Source organism: Diachasmimorpha longicaudata, chromosome 2 (assembly GCF_034640455.1).
Source record: "Diachasmimorpha longicaudata isolate KC_UGA_2023 chromosome 2, iyDiaLong2, whole genome shotgun sequence".
Classification (NCBI taxonomy): domain Eukaryota; kingdom Metazoa; phylum Arthropoda; class Insecta; order Hymenoptera; family Braconidae; genus Diachasmimorpha; species Diachasmimorpha longicaudata.
In genome coordinates, this window is record NC_087226.1 from 8,970,549 (window position 1) to 8,990,595 (window position 20,047).

Below are 20,047 nucleotides of genomic sequence, written 5' to 3' on the forward strand. Positions count from 1 at the left end.
AAACACTCAGAATGTTCATCAGTGTGGAAAATCGATAACCGGAGCCCAAGTAATCCCAATAATAATTCAAGATTCACATTGGCGCAAGGTGATAGTGAGGTCAAAAGTTCACAGGAGAATCATCAAGAATTTCCTCGAGTTAATTAAATTCAATTATAATTTTCCACTCGCGTGAACACTTGGATCGGAACAATATGTTTCTTATCTCAGTTTCTCGGGATAATTAAATACGATGGAAAAAATATTGCAGTATTAAGAGACGGTTAGCTTGCTTATCTCTATTTTGTGCTGAATTTAGTAGATAAAAGGGGCTTTTTCTCATCTCAATGTGGGTCAAGTATGAAAATGTACATGTGTGTCGACATCGATGAGTTTGTCATTTATATTTCATAACTACCGATATTAATATTGAATTTTGATAAAATCCTCTGGCATCTGAGGTTTCTTACATTTCCCTCATTGAGAAATGTTTGAGAAAAATTACCTTAACAGAGAAATGTTTGAGAAAAATTACCTTAACATTCTATAAAAGTGTACCAAAAGTTATCGTTACCTCACTTCTGTCTCGAAATTTAGTAAAAATTAGCGTACCATAATTGATTTCCGATAAAACGTCGAGAAATGCTGGAAATTTCCTTTCTGCATTTCTGAATGTGGGTTAAGCATGAAAACATTTGCTAACATCAATGATCCGTCATTTATATTTCACAACTACCGAGGCTAATACTCTAGTTGTAAAAAAAATGCCGTCCCATCTGCGATATTTCTGCTTTTTCATATTTTATGCTGCAGCTCCTCAGGGCGGATTTTCTCCGACGAGAATTAATAATGGAAGGAGAAAAATATTCTGATTAATGTTCTCATTATGTTGTGCATCTGCGATGTATGTTACATCCCTGAACTGATTTTTATGAGTTACCCTGGGACTTTTTTTAACCTGTAAATCTTCACTGGTGGGCGAATTAATGTTTCAAACTTTCTTCACTTAATTGTTGGGGTTCTTAGGGGAGTCTTTCGTCTCACTAACTAATAACCGCCCACTTCTAAACCCTCCTCCCCCCATCGTCTTGGGGTTATTCTATCTTTCTCTATTATCTCGGTAACGTCTTAAATTCTCGGGCTCGAAACTGGGTGGAATTCTCCGTGCGCATTAATAGTGTAGATATAGTTTACGAAGTCTTGGGAATAAATATCCGGAGGAGACTGGCGGAGAGAAGCTGGTGAGGTACATACAGAAAGAGAACTTTGGTGGATTAAAATTATTTGGGGCAAATTTAATGCTAAAATAAATATTAAAAGGGAAAGAAGAAACAAGCAGATAATTTTAGAATAAATTTGTGAAAAAGAGAGCGCATATATAGAAATTTTGAAATTTAATTGTAGAAAGTAGTCCCGATTTTTCAGACAAAAAATTTCTCTTCTCCCCCTCAATACAGAGAACAGTAATAACTGAAACCAAAAATTTAAAGACCTTCGGATAATCTCACCCCCACTCTCAATTGCATCAACTTCTGAAGGAACAAAACTTGTGAATTCTTAATTCGAATCGAAGAAACCCATCAGGCTAATTAATTCCCGGTCTGACCCAAATGGAAGTGCTCTACTTAAATCCACTCCGTCCTCTGACCACTCGAAATACCCCGAGCTAAGACGGTTCTCAGTGTTTACCCTACCATTTTTTTTCACCTTCTCTCCCCGTGGAGTTGGAAAATACCCGGTTTTTATTCTTATTTCACCTCGGCTGAACAGGAAGTGATGCATTGACTGCCTCCGTCGTTCGTTTGAACTCTTTTTCACTTCTTGGAATTCCGTTGGCTCTTTTGAAAAGGCTCTCGTCAAGGTGCACACAGGTCTTGATCGAGAAAAGGAAAATACATACACAACACGCAAACGCAAACGCAAAAGAGACGTGAAAATCCTATATTACCACGCTATATGTCTTCCATTCACTGCTATCTAGTTTTCGCATCTGACGGGGTGGAGGGAGGGTAAATCAAACATGGATGGGGCGCCTACCCACATGCGAGAAGTTGAATATTTTATACTGGAGATGATAAGCGTCAGCTTCCGGTTATTTGGGAATATTCGTTAATATTTAACGCTTCCTGGCTCTGATATTTCCATTACTGCATGCAGCAAATTAATATGCTAGGTAATTTCGAAATATACACGAGAAATTTCCGTAACCAAGTGATAAAACGAGATAAGTCACTTTTGACTATCGACCAATTTTTTATGAATAGCTTGGAATCTAATAAAGATCTCAAAAAATATTTTTCTCGATCTCCGACCCGGATCTTGATCCGCGACCCGGATTCCCGACCGGGATCAAGAAAAATATTGTATGGAGTTGAGTGGAGACCTGAATACAATAATAAGTATAATTTAACTCAATTCTTCAAGTATTTCGTCAAACATTGTTTTTACAATAATTGCAAAATGTTCGAATAAGGAGTTTGATTTCAGTCACAGATAATTTACTTCACCTGGAAATTATCAATGAAGCAGTGAAATATCTGGAATTATCAATCAATATGGCAACTGTAAAAATTACAGCTCATAAATTGCAACTGAAAATTCTCATTATGTCGTGAAACTCTCCCTGAGAATAAACTCGATGGAGGGAAAATTCGTGGGAAAATATTGAAGTGAACTTAAACGATTTCTTTTCACTGGAATTCATGAAAGGCTTGACTCGATGCGTACAACTGTCAAGTATGAAGCCGTAACAACCTTAACCGTTGGCGTTCAACCCAGGGGAGTTTAAATTAAACGCAGGGCATCGAGCGAAACTTTGACGATGAATCAGGTACGCCAAGTGCATAAATTAGCTACCCCAGCTACCCACTTCTCGATGGAATTCAAACCCAATGTTTTCTAGAGCTGAAGGAGTCGTTGGAAGGGGAAATGGAGGGGGTGCAAAGTTGGAAAATTGGGTACCGAGCGTTTTCAATTTCAATGTACCGCCTGAATGAAAAAAAAATGGAGAAAATGGAAACGATGTAAATGAGGGCTTCCGGTGATGTTTTTTCTTTTTTTTTAACACGGCGACGAAAATACGGATGGAGAGGGAAATGAAACAATTTTTTCCACGTCAGCCATTCACCATAAAACTCGATTCTTTTTTAGTCCTTCGCTCGAGCTTTTGTCGCGTGCCTCGCGGTCCATCAGTTTTTCATTTAATATTTGAAAGGGAATTGCAGGAAATAAGCTCATGAAGTCTGGAAAAAATTTTAATGAGTGGTAGACAGGACAGTGCGAGGTAACAATTATTTTATTTTCTTTCGCGACTTATTAAGTGACAGTTGCTCTGAAATTTTGGTTTACGGAATTTTTCTAACATTCGTAGGTTGTTTGAAAAACCGGGGAAACCGGTAAATGTCTGTTCAATTAGTAAAAAATATCCGCGATGGCCTTTCGTACATGAAAAATTTTCCACCATTGTCTAGGTAATTTTCATCCAACTTTTCCCTCCGTGCATGATTTTATCTCTGAAATTCCATTTTTTTTCTCTGACACGGCACCTCTATTACCCATCATAAAGACACTTACTCATGAAAGGATGAACACCTCGCATTAAGCTTCCAGGATCCCGAAAAATTTAATAACTCCGCGGAAGTGAATGAAAGTAAACCCCTCACTGACAATTTCCCAACGATTGTGGTACGCGGTTTTCCAGTGCAACTGCGACGAAATTAAAATTTTCCCAAGTTGGGGTACCACAAGCTCACAATACTCATACCATGGTTATGCTCACTGTTTATCGGTCCCCCGTTCGCGATGTTGCATCCCAGCTTGAGTCACAAGTCCCATTCAAAGTGCATTTATTCTCTGCTTTCCATTCCCTCACCCGTTCATCCGACTCACCCACTCGACAATTCGCATCCACTCGAACCATATATTCTCTCCCGGGTAATCTTAATTTTCGAACAAGCATTGCCACCTTTCGTATGCATAGAATATTCCCTCAGCACTGGACTCACGAAATTTGATCCTCACATTCCCACGAGGTGTTTGACCATCTCCCACTGTTGAATAGTCTCCCAGCCCAACACTGGAAACTGAGTTTCGAAGTGACGATAGGTGGAATGTTCAATTACTTTGGTCGTGGCTTAATTTTCTCGGGGTCAAGTAAAAAATAATGGGAATAATGCCATCACTCTGTGTTATCATTATAAAAAAGACACACTATCAAATAAAATGAATGTTCATCGAGATTGATTATTAATTTTCAGTGCCACCGAGTGCGATTTAGGAGTAAAAAAATTATGAAATATCAGATTTCACAGAAAATTGAGGCGCAAATTCGTAAAATTGTATTTAGATGAGAGGAAGCGTTGATTAATTGTCCGGGAGATATTGCTACGATTAATTATTCAATTAACTCCATTTGCGAGGATTTTAGTTGAAGGAAAAATAATTGAAATTTCAATAAAAATAACTCCCTTGCACTCCCTCTAAATTATTATCTTATCATCAATTTTTAATCAAAGTATTTATTAAAATTTCACCGGAACATCAACATGACTAAAATGATATCCAGAAATTACCGTTAATCCCATCGAAAATACCCACCAATGTCTATATCCTCGTGACTCAACCTATCGAATTCCTCTAAATTATTTCACCCAGTTGAGACGTCAGGGAAGTGCCATACCTTCTCCCCTTTTCCTTCATCGTTTCTTCTCGCGTTTTAATAAAATAACGGAACCATGGTATTTTTGGATGGATGCGCAAAGTGATGGAACAGGGTGCTGTATGCCACTGGTTCTTTGGCGTTGCGCCTGCGCGCAGGGATGAACGGGGGGTGGGGGTTGGAAAGTTAAGCGGTTCGCCGGAAAATGCGGGGACTCAGTGATATCCGCGGCGCGAACCGGTAACGTTTGTGTTATTCGTTAGTTCGATGTGACTCCTAAGGGATAACAATAAATTCCTCTCCGTGGGCTTTCCGTTCGCTAACCCAAGCAGAAGCCCACTGTTGTTTACATCCAGTTCAGGTGGTGAATTGTGACCGAATGTAAATTCACGATTGAACTGTAAACATCATCTGGTGCGTATTATAGATGAATTTTTCACTATCGTAATTGTCTGATGACATTCCTAAAATTCTCGTGAGTGTAACTGGCGAATGGATTTATCGGGCAATCTATGAAAATACGAGTTGTTGTTCTCGGTAATCAAATTGATTTGCATATTCACGAGGCAAACGGGAGAGCGGTAAAAATTGAAAAATTACTATGCAAAACGTATTTTCCTCATGATGCAAAATAGTTTTGTCGACCCCGTGCATCCGTTAATTCGAAAGCTATCGGCAACGCAGAGTGAATAACGAACAATTTATACAGTCACATAAAAAAAAAAAATTATATATTGAAATCTTTTATTTCTCTTTAAAGTGTCGTAAAGTGTTTGCGTACATTTTGACGAGTTAGAGCGCTGTGTTGGAACTATTTACTCGTTGCAATGAATGCAGATGGTCGTAAACAATAGGTGCACAATCAAAATGCAGTTAAAAAGATTTTAAAATTTGCTGGAAAACAGCAGTTGAAGTGGCTGCGGCACCGAGCTCTCGGTTAATACGATACAATGTGATCATTGAATCACCGAGAGGGGTATGAATGACCGGGGTTACTCGTATTTTCCACTTGCTTCGTATTACATGGACAATAGGCGATAAACTGCTGGTGAGTTCACGCTTTTCGTGCATGTATTAATATTTTTTTTGCGTACAATAAGACAGAACCTATTCAGTCTTTTCAAGAATTTTCAAAACAATAACTGAAGGAAAGCAATAAGTCTTTGTTCTCTAAAAGTTGTTGACAATCCAATTCATCACTTTCTTCAATTTCTTACTATCAATTCCAGTACAATTGAAAAAAATTTCACCACTTCTATATAATGTTCATTCATTAGTAAAAACCTAAATGAAAATCGTGAGCCATTTGTCAATTTTTTAATTTCCGAATTGGATAGCCATCATAATCGGATGCATTAACTCTACACCGGAAGTCAATGTACATTCGGCGACCCCATCTATGAAACACTGAAATGCATGCACTAGTATATGCATGGGAACGCAACGGCTTAATCTAATTTGACCACAACAGGATTTGCACAACTGCGTGTGCCAAAAGCGCCGAGTTTCCCTCTCAAATAACGCGTTCGCACTGCAGTCGGGCGTTTGTTCACGGTGGGTTTCGTTCGTTCATGGGGGAGGGTAAGGGGTTAGGAGGACTAAAACGAGGATGACATTGCTGCTTACCCCTGGTGGATCCTCTTCCGTTGAGGTATCAACAGAGAGAACCGGCAAAAGGCAGCATATGCTTCACGGGTTCCGCACTTTCTTTCACTTTATTTTCGGCAATTCCTCGTGTTCATTTTAACGCCCAGAATCTGTTTAATTTCAAACGCTAATGGCCCTCGTTAGTGGGTGCTATTCTCCTCGTAATTTCGTATTTATGAAGTTTTAGATGGGTGGGGGTGGGGCGGAGGGGACGGGGCTCTAAATGCCCGGCAACAATTATAAATATTTTTTTCTAGACTTTCAGGGTGGGAACTTAACATTAATTAACCGTGTAACCACTTTGTTTCGTCGGTGGTTTTTGAATGGCCCTATTTGTAAAGCGTAACTATGGCTGTCTTTTTTTTTTGGTCTTGTAAAACCGCCCCGGGGTGCGCTCGTTTTTCCACGCTGAATTAAATCGTCGTCTGGAGTTGGATTACTCGGTATATTTATGCATCTTCTCATATTGTGGGGATAAAAGGAGAAGACGAGGGAATGAAATTAATTGTCGCCCTCCGCCTCGTGATAATGATGATGAAGTGAATTCAAGTGAAATAAGTTTATAGTTTCGAATATTGTTTATTGATTATAATAGTTTAATTATGCGTTCACTTGAACTTCAATTGATTCCTTCAATTGATTAACAGAATGATAGAAGAATTCGGTTGATGTTAGCGGGGTGCGGTAATTGCTATCGAATATTTCTGTGCAATTAATTATTTAAAAATAATTCATAAAAGACAATCGTATTTTTCAAAAGTATAAGTTCTCGTTTCTCTCAACATGTTGAATTGTTTTTCAATTGTTCAATATTGAAATTTTCATCAAGACTTGCAAAGTTTGAAGAATGAAATTATTGTAGTGTTTACAAACTTGTTAAATCGGGTTCAAGTGGAAGTTCAAAAAATCTTTCACTGCAGATAATTGTTAAGAGTCCTTGGATATTCGTAATTATACCCGATTTCTTTTCGAGTGTCCCCCAAAATGGAATAAAATTCATCACAACCCTCTCCGAATGTCGATTTATGGCCCCTCAATGTCTACCCGCTGCTTCCCATCATCCAGAAAACATGAGTTCTATTAGATCGAAATAAAACCCATTCCCCCAAACATGATATTTATTCAAACATGAAAAACATGTTGTTGGAAAATTGATGTCACACATGCGATATGTAGATTGCGAGGAGGGGTCTCCGGTGACACACGTATCAATTGTTCAGCCTTATCTCCAGCACGACAGGAAACTATTAAATCTATGTGTATGTAGGAGGATGCGCATATATTCCCGGCGCCCCTGTATTATTTACTCTCGTGCATACATCCATGGAGAATAATATGTTAACGTTAAATAGAGCCCTCTCGTATCGCGCAATAATTTCTCATAGGGCTGGATCTCCATAATGCAGAGTCACTTTGAACTCAAGAGTTTCGGGAACTACATCAACAGTTTCAGTAGTGAAGACTACACTCTGACTATGATGATTTCTCGACAGATATTCGGTGGCTGTTTCATCGTTCTATAAGGCTTCTGTTCGATTAAAAATAACGCAAATGAAAAACAAAATATTATTGTACACGGAGAGAAATTGTTTAATAAAAAAATACGTGACAGTTCCATAATTCCGAAATGGGAATGAACGTTTCATAAAAATTGCAGAGGGAACCGTAAAAAGTAGGGAAAGCACTCATCACTGATCGAATTTCGATGTTTTTTTCAGTTGTTCATTGGTAAAGTTTTGCGAGAAAAATGTTAATTTATTGCTTACCAACAGCCGTGGTCTATACGAAGATTATAATATTTAATGGCATGACATCCCCTGCTCTTATTCGTCGAAGTTTAAATTCCGGAAATAATCACAGAACTTCCGGGAAATAATTGCACTTAATCCGATAAAAATCTGAATTTTTCACAGAATTTTCTCTCGGTTCATTCGTTGCTGAGGGAAAATCGAGAGTTTTGCAATTGCAACGCCACTAATCCAGGTGTTATCACCTATTTCACAATGGAAGCGTTGCATCCATTAATCCTGGAAGTGATATCTCACAAAAGCGTCCGCGTCTCATGACTTCCTTTCACAACGTCGTCCATTGCGTCTCACTTAATAAGTTATAATTCTCCAGCGAGCGTTAAAAACTTTTATATGACGTAATATAAAAGTTTGTCCATCGTATTTCCACCACCTAGACCACTACCACGATAACGGGTCTGCTTTCTTTTTTGTTTTAGTCTTTCTGGGATAATCACGGCTCAAGGAAAGTCAACGTTATTCAGTACCTTTTGAGGGAGGGCAGCTGCTTTGACGAATTTAATGACGGAATCGAGGTAAATGAGAGTTGCAGATGCTCTAGTCGTTTGATCAGTCGATGGGAAAGAGTTTAAAAGACTTGGTGAGGAATTGGAGGACGAGGAGATTGGGAGTTGTATCGAGAAGCGAGTCACTCTGTGGGCTATTTATTCGCTTGAATTGTAACTGCTGGGAGACAACGTTCTGGAAGGTACTGTAACTTTGCTTCTCATTTATGTAGTATCGGAGATTTTTAGACGTAGTTTTATTATTATTTTATTAAGGTAGAACCCACGCACTCTCACTAATGGCGCCTAGGCCATTAGCAGCTGGCCCACTCCGCCACGTTTGGGGAATTCCCCATAGACGGAAAATGGCAAACAGGGCCCCATAACGGTGGTGGGAGAAGAGGCCCAGATGGAGGAATCGGGGGTGCCAAGGGTATTTTTGTTAAGAGGAGTAGTTAGTATGTAGTAAGTAGTTGAGAGGGAGAGTACTGAGTAAAGAGCGCGTGTAAAGTTAGAATCGAGGAGTGATAGAAGTTTATTCGACGACGATTAGTTAGATTTAGACGTTTTCGTTTTCAATTAATAAGTGTCGGAAAACTTTAAGTGTATAGTGTTTTTGTAAAACCTAGTGTTTTTTATGAATAATATAATTTACTAGAAATCAAACTGTTTTTATCTTTTTTAAAAAGTATCCCCACATATTTTTGGGGGCTCGTCCGGGATACGAAAAAAAAGGTACAGCCATTCTAGTGAAAAAGTGCAGCAAAATGTCCGACTCTGAACGTGAACGAAAGAGGAAACAGCAGGAGGAGTCCCAGCGAGAACAAGAAGCCGCGATTTGTGAGACATTGGAGAAAATGAAGCTTCCTCAACTCAAAGAGGCGTTGAGCAAACGAAAGCTGAAAACAACTGGCAACAAGAGCGAGTTGCAGTTGCGATTGAGGACTGCGCTAATTTTCGATCGCGAACACGGTGCTTCAACTAGCAGAGTCGCCAAGGGTCTCTTAGACGATGTACGAGCTGAATTAGACGGTGAGGAAGACGACGAAGACGATGGACCCAGCAGCGAGAGTAGCGACGAGTCCGAGGAAGAAGCTAGACGAACTAGACGCAATAGACGGCACGAATCTCATAGACGACCTCGTAACTACAACCTCACATTTAAAGACGTGGAAGAGTCAATGGACTCATTCTCTGGAGACGATCACATCAGTGTTATCCGATGGATAAACGATTTCGAAGAAATGGCCGAAATGTGCGAATGGAATGACGTACAGAAAGTGACTTATGCCAAGCGGATGTTAAAAGGTCCAGCGAAGCTGTTCGTCAATTACGAGAAATTCAGGAAGTGGTCTAAACTAAAAAAAGGTCTGAAGGAAGAATTCGCAGAGATCATTGACAGCTATAAAATTCACCAGGAGTTGACTAAACGCAAAAAGAAGCCAGATGAATCGTTCCAAGCATACATCTATAAAATGATGGATATTGCAGCGCAAGGAGACGTTGATGTGCGTTCGGTGATACAGTACATCGTGACCGGAATTCCAGACGATCCAGTTAACAAAAATAAACTATATGGAGCAAGGACAATTAGGGATCTTAAGGAGCGATTTTCCGAGTACGAGACGATGAAGGCCGAGATGAGATTAAAATCAAAAAGTGTTAAAGTGGACGACAAGAAAAAAATCGTCAAACCGAGTGCTTCAGTGAGAAATGATAATACTAGATATTGTTTTAATTGTGGTGAGAAAGACCATCTAAGTAGGGAGTGTCCTCATAAGGAGAAAGGACAAAAGTGTTTCAAGTGCAAAGGATTCGGCCACGTTGCAGCGAGGTGTTCAGCGAAGTCAGACGAGAAGAAAACATCATCTTATGCATCGTTCCAGGCACCGAGAGGAAAGCAGCTGAAGGACGTAGAATTGGGCAACCAAAAATATTCAGCAGTCATCGACACAGGAAGCGACCTTAGTTTGATAAGTAGAAAAACATTCATAAAACTGGGGTCCCCCTCATTAGGGCAAGATACGCAATTTGACGGGTTAGGCGCGACAAATAATTCGACAATGGGATCATTCGAAACTTCCATAATTATTGATAAAGAGAATTACAACATTACATTTCACGTAGTAAATGATTTCTTGATGAAATATTCTGTACTTATTGGAGCTGACTTCTTAAATCAGGTAGAATTGCGTTCGATTGCAGGCAAAGTAACAATTCAAAAAATTGTAAATGTTTTTCCCGACGATGATGCTGAGATTCCGGAAGTTTTAAAAATTGATGTTATTGAGGATACTTCATTGGATTTATCGCACATTGGCGACGTAGAGTTGCGCGAAGAGATCAGTGATATTATTGATACTTACAAACCGGTAAAGACGCGAGACGTAGAGATCACGATGAAAATAATTTTGACAGAAGATACACCTGTATTTCAGAGGCCAAGACGGTTGTCCTATTTTGAGAAACAGGAAGTAGACAGACAAATAGGTGAATGGCTGGAGCAGGGAATTGTTCGCATCTCGAATTCGGAATTCGCGAGTCCTATTGTTTTAGTAGGGAAAAAGAATGGTGAGACTAGAATTTGCGTAGATTATCGAAAATTAAACAAGAAGATCGTGAAAGACCGTTACCCTCTGCCGTTGATAGAAGATCAATTAGACCGGTTGCAAGGCTCGAAAATATTCACTGCACTCGATCTCAAAAATGGATTTTTTCACGTTGACGTATCGGAAGAAAGCCGAAAGTTTACTTCGTTTGTGACACCGAGCGGACAATACGAATTTTTAAAGATGCCATTCGGGCTGTGCAATTCACCGTCGGTATTTCAAAGATTCATAAACGCAGTTTTTCGAGACGCAATCGCGAAAAATATTGTGCTCACATACATGGACGATGTAATAATTCCGGCTAACAATAAAAAAGACGCGATGGAAAATTTAAAGTATGTGATCGATATTGCAGAAAAAGCGGGATTATTAATTAATTGGAAAAAATGCAAATTTTTGCAGACACGTATAGAATACTTAGGACATGTTATCGACGAAGGTAGAGTTTCACCGTCAACGAATAAAATCAAAGCCGTGATAAAATTTCCCAAGCCAACATGCGTCCGAGATGTCCAGAGTTTTTTGGGATTGACGGGATATTTCCGAAAATTTATCCAAGGATATGCGCGTGTGGCTAGACCATTATCAAATCTGTTAAGATCTGGCGTAGAGTGGCATTTTGATGTAGAACAAGAAAGGGCTTTTAATCAATTGAAAATCGCATTGAGTAGCCATCCCATTCTACACTTGTATCGAACGGGAGCGGAAACTGAGCTTCATACTGACGCGTCAAAATTAGGGTATGGAGCAATCCTTATGCAAAAATGTGAAGAAGACAAAGCATTTCATCCCGTTTATTTCGCGAGCGGAAAAACATCTCGTGCCGAGGAGAAATATAATAGTTATGAATTAGAAGTATTAGCAATTGTCAAGTCCTTAAAAAAGTTTAGAGTTTACTTATTGGGGATTCCCTTTAAAATCGTCACTGATTGTAAAGCGTTCACTATGACGATGAACAAACAGGATTTGTGTGTCCGCGTCGCGCGGTGGGCATTACTTTTAGAGGAATTTAAATATGAAATTCAGCATCGTCCAGGGAAAAGCATGGCTCATGTAGACGCTTTGAGTAGGAATCCCTTACCCGAAACATTATTAATCGAAGAAAGTGATGAAAGCATGATTGCCAGGCTAAGAAAATGTCAAAGCGAGGATAAAGATGTTAGAAATGTCATTGAAGCGATGAATGAGGGTAAGACGACTGAGTATGTTTTACAGAATGAATTATTGTATAGAAAAATGAAAGACGACGTTTTATTAATGGTTCCAAGAGCTATGCAAACACAGATTATTAGACAGGCTCACGAGCAGGGTCACTTTGGAGTCACGAAAACGGAGGCGTTAGTCAAGCGAAATTATTGGTTCACAGGTATGAGAGAAAAGGTCGAAAAATTCATAAAGGGATGTATCAGTTGTATAGTAAATGAACGAAAGCAAGGCAAACAGGAAGGTTTCCTGAATCCAATATTCAAAGGAGACACACCGCTAGATACTTACCACATTGATCACATTGGACCAATGACGTTGACGAAAAAGAGATATAAGCACATTTTTGTCGTTGTAGACGCGTTCTGTAAATTTGTATGGTTATATGCGACACGATCTACTGATGCCGCGGAAGTTATCGATCGACTGACGAAGCAATCTTTTATATTCGGGAATCCAAGACGCATTATCTCGGATCGTGGAACAGCTTTTACCTCAAACGCTTTCAGGGATTATTGTTGCGAGAATAACATTCACCATTCATTAATTTGTACAGGTCTTCCTAGAGCGAATGGTCAGGTAGAAAGAATAAATCGGACCATGATTCCGATATTGTCAAAGTTGTCTGCTCCAAAGCCGGAAGAGTGGTACAGACATGTCCACAGTGCACAAATGTTTTTAAACGCTACACCGAGTAGAAGCACTGGCAAAACTCCTTTTAATTTGCTATTTGGAACAAAGATGCGTTTAAAAGAAAATGTGGAGGTCCGAGAAATGATTGAGAATGAGTGGGTACACATGTTTGAGGAAGCACGTGACGTAATAAGGAATGAGGCGAAGGAAAATATTTGTAAGATTCAAGCCGAGAACCAGAAAAATTATAATAAGAAACGCAAGCGCGCAGGATTGTATCGGGCAGATGACTTAGTAGCTATCAAACGCACACAATTCGGACCGGGTTTGAAATTGTTTCCAAAATTCTTGGGTCCTTACCGAGTGACAAAAAGTTTACGGAATGATCGTTATATAGTTGAGAAGGTGGGCGATCACGAAGGTCCAAGAGAGACATCGACATCAGCCGATCATATGAAGCCGTGGATAACCGATAGAGATTTTTCAGAAGAAGAATGCACATAACATCTGAGGGCAGATGTTCTTGGTCAGGAAAGGCCGAATGTAGTATCGGAGATTTTTAGACGTAGTTTTATTATTATTTTATTAAGGTAGAACCCACGCACTCTCACTAATGGCGCCTAGGCCATTAGCAGCTGGCCCACTCCGCCACGTTTGGGGAATTCCCCATAGACGGAAAATGGCAAACAGGGCCCCATAACGGTGGTGGGAGAAGAGGCCCAGATGGAGGAATCGGGGGTGCCAAGGGTATTTTTGTTAAGAGGAGTAGTTAGTATGTAGTAAGTAGTTGAGAGGGAGAGTACTGAGTAAAGAGCGCGTGTAAAGTTAGAATCGAGGAGTGATAGAAGTTTATTCGACGACGATTAGTTAGATTTAGACGTTTTCGTTTTCAATTAATAAGTGTCGGAAAACTTTAAGTGTATAGTGTTTTTGTAAAACCTAGTGTTTTTTATGAATAATATAATTTACTAGAAATCAAACTGTTTTTATCTTTTTTAAAAAGTATCCCCACATTTATTTGGGTGGAGATGGTCAGGCTTTGATGGTATTTCAAGAACTGAATAGCCATATTATGGGGAAACGTTGGGCAAAACGGTCAACGGAGCAAAGAGAAGCCGTGATATGATGTGGTGTGATTTGGAAGGAGTTTAGTACTATCTTGAGATAAAGAAAATTTTTTGGTGGTAAAGGGCACAATATACAATATAATAATGTCCTGATCATGTTCTCAGTATGAGATTTACAATTTCTTTGAAGTACCTCATTTATGAATTCATTTATTCAAAGTTTTTGATATTTTTCTTCAGGATAATAACAAAGAGATAATGACAAACTCATTTTGCTCCGCTGCCCACTTCGTCTCACTCTCCCTTACGTGGGAAATTAACTATGAATGCATATAAATTAAAACTCTCTTTTGGACACTATCACTTTATTTCGCTGAAAGGATTTAATTCATCGTTGGAAAAAAATTAAGTCAGATGAATAATTTGTTGGGCGTATTGAGATGTCGAAAAATTTTTTTCAAATAATTAATTCCACCCCAATTCCTTATTAATTACGCTCCCCTTCGTGAATGAAAGGATCAATAGTAACGAGTCATCATCTCGATTCAAAAGAACCAATCAATTTTCATAAAAGAGTAAAGAAACTGGGGTAATTTTCCCAATGAGAAGTTTTAATTAACCCCGTCACATTCAATTTACCGAGATGATTCAATCAAAAATATCAAATATCATTATCGTGTACCCTTGCTAGTTAACGGACCTGCCAAAGACTCAAGGAATTGATTCTTTCCATCGTTTCCTGACGTCTCAATATTTTTTTTTCGCCATTTTCCTGTTAAGCTTTTTTCCAATCGCGTGAACAGCTAGGTGTAGAATGGTTTATTTACGATCTCTGGCTTTTACAATACGACGAAAAAGGCGATCGTCTGGGCTAATGGAAGCCAAAGAAGTTGGTGGTTGGTTAGTCTGGGAGTAAAGTTTACTGGGTATTTCGCAACCCTTCGAGCATCTCACCTTCTTTTTCCCCATTTTGGAGATATTCTGCAGCACATCTAATGGAAAATGCAAGAGTAATTAATGTCTATACGATACACTATAACATTTTCTATGAATTTTGGCCTTTTCCCCGTATTATTATGACCATTTAATTCCAACGGGTAATTTTGAGTTTTCGTAATAATTTTATTATTGAAATTTACGGTCTCCTGAAATGTAAAATTTCCCAACAATATCGTCTCTTCATTGAATTCAACATTCCTTCCGAATATTGCAGTAAATACGTCCATTAAATGTTCATGTTTGCCAACAATTTAGTTCGTTCTATTTATTTGCTTCTACTACTCTGAGTATAACATTCTCATGTGTCATTTTCAAACAGACATTCTGATGTTTAACCATCATTTTCGTGCATTCACCGCACAAACTATCGAAACTTCATAAACCCACCGAATATTGGAGTTTCATATAGTCTATAACATAAAGCTTGTTGGTAAGCAACACTTAGTACATATACAATACAACCAATAGAATATATCTTTATCCTCACTACACAATAAACATTGAATCACACGACATTAATGAATAGTATAATCATTGAAAAGTGTTCCCTCAGTTCTGAGATTTTGCGAGTCTCCCAGATATTTGCAATTTCAATTGCATTGACTTCACATGACAATTCACGCTCACTGAATCCTCCACAATGTCCCCCGGGCCTGACTATTCATTGATTCGAATTCAACGTCACTTTGTCATTGTATCCCATGGCAAAAGTTCTTGCATCCGAAGCGATGTGTTCCCCCAGATTTAGAGCCCTGAAACTTCGGACCGCAGGATAATACGTGGAGACCCTTAACGACTTGATATACCCAACGATTAGAACCTCTCAAGCCAACGGAGGAACTATGTCACCCGTATTGTTGCAAGACGCATGCACCCGTAGAAGCGTTATCTCGCCTCATAAACGCACGATTTCACGGGCTATTTCACGAATTGGAAATCGCTGCCAGACTTATCTCGGATGTACCGAGCTTTCCGAGATTACAGCACTTGGCTTCCAATCACAATTGTAGTGATTCAGAATTTTCCTATTCCGAATATTTGACGAATTGGAGATTTAGCCTTTATATTTTATTCTGTTGTTAACGTAATTTTTTGCAAGCTCCTTTGCGCGACTGGCTATTGGCCGGGTCGCAACAACATTTCTCTTAGTTCATAAATTGAGCGAATAAACATTCTATGGCCTCCACTCAAAAAATTATTCTTCTGCTATAATTTCAGTTTTTCTTATCAGCGCACATGATGTGATTATACCGATAGTAAACTTAGCATATCAGACCCGTCAATTCACAATGTCGATACAAGCCATTACACTCGGTGCATACACTCGAGTTATACCAAGTGTATACACGAGTAGAACGGTAAAGCTATTCTTCATCGTTACTTCCTCAAGAGACTCTCTCTCGTCTAGCGTCAAAATTCAATTTGCATAAAGTGTTTAAGCTCGTTTACATGCTAAATCCGAGCACGAGAGAACATTGGAAATAGTGAGAAGGGTGAGAAGGGAGAGGGCAGCGCCAGTTGTTGCTTTATGCCATTTTATTTTTATCAAAGGTGAGGCGAGAACCGTCTTCTCTGAGATGTTAGCAGGGGTGGAAAATGGAGAGGTCGGTTTTTAGGGGAGAGGAAGCGCATAAAAGAGAAGCTCAAAACATCTGGCGCATCATTTACCCCAGGATTTTTTTTTTTTTACTTTTTACATTCATTCGCTTCTTGCATAACTGGAACAATTTGTTAAATATTAATAAACCTCTTCCTTAGTATTCATTAATCTTGGGGATGCTATGGCCCTCGGGAATTTAGTGGGCAATTAAAAATCCAACGCTTGGTACCTCTCCAGTCTCTTATTAATTGATATTGCAGCAATTTCATCCTCTTGATTACGTAAAACGAGACATTTCTAGGGGTTTTTCACTGAAGTATGAGTTACACACATTGGTTGGGGGATTCACGTTGAGTGTAATCCGATATTTATGGCAGGAAGGTTGAGCGCATGGATTTTCTCGTTGGTAGTGTCGTATCGCCTCGAGTTCCATGAGATGGGGGACAGGGGGCTGGAAGGAATAAGAAAATTCCATGGAGACTATTCTACTCTCGCGCGATCCAATGGATTCTTGGCACTTCACGAGCAGGAGTAATAAAAATTCGCTTGGTGGAATGGGGAGGGGGGGAACGGTGACTCGACAAGGGTTCATGATTTAAATTTTATGTAATTCGCTATTGAGAGAAATCGAGAGACGGCATTTGGAATCGGGGGACAGTGAATAAAAGTTTCTGGTTTTCAACACCATCAGGATTGAAATCAGGAACGTTGAGTTCTTGAAATAACAAACTATTTGCGAATCTTGGGATTTTTTGACGGAAGATTTGGCAGCGGGGGGGAAGAGGGGATTCAGAAAAAATTGCAGATTTTTTACAGTGAAAATTGCTGATCGCTACGATAATTCAATTTTTCTTGCTGCACAGAGATATTCAGGTCTTTGACAGTTTGACATTTCGATATTTGCACTCAGTAAATTTATCAATTAAAGTTCGTAAAAAAATTACTTCATTGAATAATTAAATAAGTGTGTTTCGTTAATTTTTTTTCTTAACATGTTCAGTCATAAATCGACATTTGTTCGATATTTATTATCAGTCTCTGAGTATTTATTTCATGCGAATAAAGAAATGACGGTTTTCTTAGTAATTTGAAGGGAGAAAAAAATTGAATCACAAGATTAGTAAAATTCGTATCTTGTATATTTCCCGGGAGATTTTCCATGTCCTCAATTCCCTCCGAAAATGATCGGCCCTCTGAAAAATATGAATATCATCCGAACCGTAAATCTTGAACGAGTCCACACTTCTTTTGTACATATGAATCACTTTATTATCCCCGTCAGGCCAGTGGTGTTTGAATTATTTCTCCAGTGGCTTTCTTCCCATTTTCATCCGCTGCACACATTGGTATCACTGCATAGTGATTTTCATGAAAATCCGGGATTGTAAAAAATACAAGGGAATACGGGGGATATAGAACGGGGATGATTAATGGGCATGAAAAATTGGAAATCTTGGCTCGAGGCTGAAAGAGTCATACGCAGGGGATCAATGGACTATAAAAGATGGGGACAATGAACAGAATACTCTAAATTATTGAAATACACGGTTCCACCTTCAAAACTTTTTTTTTTCAAATGCAAAGTTTTTTCATTATTTCATTTGATTATCCATCTACGTATTTATGATGGAAAAATATATTTTAAAATTTGAAATTAGACACAGTCTCTCACTTCAATTTCTAGAAACCAAAATCATAATTCCGAAACTAGGGCTGCGCGAATAAGACATGGAAAATATCCCGCAACATGTCTTAATGTGACATAAATTAAGGGACAAAAATCGTTGACTCTGACATGGTCGACTGTCGTAATATTTAAAATATTTTAACGAATAATCAAACTCTACACGATATAATTAGTTGAAAACAAATTCACAAACAAGATATGAGAAATACCCAGAGGTTTCCCCTACAACAAATTATTGCACATGTCAATAAACTTGCATAACATCGTATATGAATAATCTCTTTCTCGAATAATCAAAACTTTTCCCACATGTGCGGGCAATACCCCGTATATGCATTGTAAATGAGTTTCACCAGGAACGTCGCTAGGTGATATCGAATGCGCGAGTCAGCGGGCACAGGGGGAGGAGACGGGGAATAAGAGAGGGAGGGAGAGAGAGAAGGTGCTGGTGCCAGTGGTAAATGTGTCCCAGAGGACATGTGCGAGAGCATCGACGAACGAATCCACCCACGACAAATTAATCCAGGTAGCCAGGATTAATTGAAACATATTAGGTTATACCGATACCCGGCAGGGACAAAGAGCCACGGTCACACCGTGTAGAGGAGCTGAAACGAAGAGATGAAGGTGTAACCGTTGGTTATGGAATGCACAATTCATCATGTTTTATGTCATAACGGGGGTACCCTTGCATCGATGATAATAAATCCCTGTCGTGGTTGGTTTCCGTCATTTTCCCTCAACCCCACCTCCAATCTATCATTCGAGGAGTTTTCTTCTATGACGAGGTGGAGGAGGGAATGGGTATTCTTAAGAGGATGCAGCCATTTTCTTTATGTAATTTTAAACTTTGTGACAAATAGTTTTGAGAATGAATTCCACACTCAGAGGGAATTCGCTCTGATATTATTATTTCAATTGGATTTCCGGCTATTAAATGTTCGCATATAGTTCTTCATATGTTGGAATCCTCTCCCGTCAATCCCTGTAAAAAAAAAAATTAGTTCTGGGGTAGAACGGAGAGTCATGTCGGACAGAATATTCAGGTTTTCCACATGAACGGAGTTTAGTGCCATTGTCTTAAACCTCAACGAAAAATAAATCTCGCGTTTTGAGTTTTTGGGGAATTTTTCATGGCGTTGTGATAGTCATAAACAAGGTTTTACGCTCTACCGAGCTACAACCTCAATGGTTCACCATAACCTCAGTGGTCGACGGAAAACTATGTTGAATAATGATCTATGATGTTTCACCACGAAACGTTTGAAACTTGCAACTAGCATTTCCAAGAGCCGGCCAGATTGTATAGCCGACTAAGTGCAGAGTAGTTGATATTGGCTGTATTCCGATTAACTAACTTTTGCCGATTCAGTCCAGGAGGTTCTGCCTGCAACAGCTGCATTCGATGGAGGTGGTATAATTAGTTGAATCAAGATGTTGCAGTCTGGGGATGATATTTCAGTTTTTTTTTTCATCTTTGTTAACGATTTTTCCGGTAGTTGAGACTCATTTTCGAAGTACAGTGGAGGAGGTAGGAATGATATTGCTCGAATCATTAGGAGAAATCTCATCTGTGAAAATAAATGAAGAGAAAATCCTAGAATGTATCTCGAGATTTTCCACCTCAATCTCCGAAAAAATATTGCTCTGATGCTTATGATTTTGTACATCAG

General features: G+C 39.1%; 1 protein-coding gene across 3 annotated transcripts in view; it reads left to right on the forward strand.

Moving 5' to 3' along the window:
* Positions 1-4,866: 4,866 nt before the first annotated feature.
* Positions 4,867-20,047, forward strand: part of LOC135172682 (uncharacterized) — a 101,523-nt gene continuing 86,342 nt past the window's right edge. Inside the window, exons 1-2 of one of the 3 annotated variants that reach the window (XM_064138929.1) lie at positions 4,867-5,684; positions 8,511-8,779. The gene's annotated coding sequence lies outside the window, so the exon portion shown is untranslated. The remainder of the gene's footprint in view (positions 5,685-8,510; positions 8,780-20,047) is intronic. The other 2 variants (XM_064138930.1, XM_064138931.1) reach the window with 2 other exon arrangements.